The following is a 2,566-nucleotide window of genomic DNA, read 5'->3' on the forward strand; positions in this document are numbered from 1 at the left end:
TGTGACTACCCTGGTAGAAATATTTCTCCGGCTTTTTCCGGCTTTCTCCGGCATTACTCCGTTTTTGGCCCATTTCCGGAGAAACTACTCCGGCATGAGGTTGGTGGCGGAGAAATTACTCCGGCATGAAATTGATGGCGGAGAAATTATACCGGCATGAGGTTGATGGCGGAGAAATTACTCCGGCATGAGATTGGTGGTGGGAAAATTACTCCGGCATGGTATCGATGGTGGGGAAATTACTCCGGCATGAGATTGATGGCGGATAAATTTTTCCGGCATGGGATTGATGGCGGAGAAAATATTACAATTGTTATTAATAAATACTATTTTTGAGCAATCAAACTAGAAGTATTTTTCATCGGTTGAACATTTTTATAATATGACAATCTATTCTTTTGTGTTCTTTTGGTCATGGAGAACCACATCCAACCCCGCACATACACATGCTTTATAAAAAAAAAAAATTGTCAAGTTCGCTCACACATTTATAATCTAATCCTCGCCGAGTCGCCGGACGGCTGCCAGAAATACCACCTCTACTGCTCACCATCGCTACTCATATACATGTGTATACATGTGTCATGTGTGCGCCACTGTAGCATAGCAGTGGAAGCAACGTAGATTGTTTTTATTCATTATCTTGTTAAAAGAAAAAAGTTGTAGTGTTGTGCCCTAGTATATAAGGCAATGGAAAATCATATCAATAAACAAATAAAATAATAAAAAAAGCCATATTGTGCCCAGGGCTAATATTAAAACACTCAGAATAAATGAATTCTGCTTGGATAAATTTGTGGTTCAGCAAAATGGCAGCAGCCGACTCACCAACGGACGACAGTCTTTATCCAATTGCAGTTCTGATCAATGACTTATAAAATGAAAATTTACAAGTAAGTACAATAATTATTATTTTTCAAATATTACCAAAGTTTTTTATGTTTGAAAAAAAAAAAATAACTCGATCTTAGTCAGCAAGTGTTTGTAACAATGAGGTTATAACTGGACTGTTTTTTTTTATATTAATTTCATCATATCAGTTGATTTAAAATTTGTTTAAAATGTAAATATGATGAACATTTTATTTTATTACAATTAATGAATATATTTTTATTTTATAGCTGCGATTAAATTCAATCAAAAAACTTTCAACGATTGCCTTGGCACTTTGTGCTGAACATACTCGTTGTGAGTTGATACATTTTGTTCCATTGGTACAACGTTTGGCATCTGGTGATTGGTGTACGTCAAGAACATCGACATGTGGTTTAATAAGTGTATCTTATCCACGTGTAAGTACAGCAACAATAGCTGAATTAAGAAATCATTTTTGTAATTTATGTCAAGATGATACACTAATGGGGCGACGTTCAGCATCATCAAAATTGGGAGAATTTGCGAAAGTTGTTGAAATTGAGTATTTAAAATCTGATTCAATTCTAATGTTTGTTATACTTGCACGAGATGAACAAGATTCTGTTCGTTTATTAGCTGTTGATGCATGTGTTAGTATATTGCAACATTATTACAACGAGAAGATGTTGAACAACGTGTTATGCCAAAATTACGTCAATGTGCTGCTGATTTATCATGGCGTGTACATTATATGATTGATGATAAATTTATAGATCTTGGAAAAGCAGTTAATTATAAACGTACCACATTCCGAAAATATAATTTTAGTTTTTCTGAGTCATTAAATGTGATGGTTAGTTTAAATAAATATATTTGATAAAATTGATGAACATACAACATTTCTACATTGTTTTTTAGTAATCTCATGCCGAATTAATTACTCCGGCATTAATGTTATGCCGGAGTAATTATTCTGGCATAAGATGAATGCTGAAGAAAATGCTTCGGCATAAAACTAGCGGCGGACTAATTTTTCCGACATTACTTTCATGCCGGAGTATTTACTCCGCCATCAATCTCATGGCGGAGTAATTTTTCCGCCGTCAATCTCATGCCGGAATAATTTTGTCGGCATGAAGTTAATGTCGGAAAAATGAATCCGCCACTAGTTTTATGCCGGAGTTTTTTCTCCTTCACTGATCTAATGCCGAAATAATTTCTCCTTCACTGATCCCATGCCGGAATAATTTCTCCGCCATCAATTCCATGCCGGAACAATTTCTACGGCATGAATCTCATGCCGGAATAATTTCTCCGCCATCAATTCCATGCCGGAGTAATTTTTCCGCCATCAACTTCATGCCGGAATAATTTCTCCGCCATCAACCTCATGCCGGAATAATTTCTCCGCCATAAATTTCATGCCGGAGTAATTTTTCCGCCATCAACTTCATGCCGGAATAATTTCTCCGCCATCAACCTCATGCCGGAATAATTTCTCCGCCATCAATTTCATGCCGGAGTAATTTTTCCGCCATCAACTTAATGCCGGAATAATTTCTCCGGCACGAATCTCATGCCGGAGTAATTTCTCCGCCATCAATTCCATGCCGGAGTAATTTTTCCGCCATCAATCCCATGCCGAAATAATTCCTCCGCCATCAATCCCATGCCGGAATAATTTTGCTGGCATTAATCCCATGCCGGAACA

The 2,566-nt window shown here is 37.0% G+C and overlaps 1 pseudogene; it reads left to right on the forward strand.

Moving 5' to 3' along the window:
* Nucleotides 1-809: 809 nt before the first annotated feature.
* On the forward strand, nt 810-1,749 carry LOC122850498 (annotated as a pseudogene).
* The last annotated feature ends 817 nt before the right edge of the window (nt 1,750-2,566 follow it).

The sequence above is a fragment of the Aphidius gifuensis genome, linkage group LG2 (genome assembly GCF_014905175.1).
Source record: "Aphidius gifuensis isolate YNYX2018 linkage group LG2, ASM1490517v1, whole genome shotgun sequence".
Taxonomy (NCBI): domain Eukaryota; kingdom Metazoa; phylum Arthropoda; class Insecta; order Hymenoptera; family Braconidae; genus Aphidius; species Aphidius gifuensis.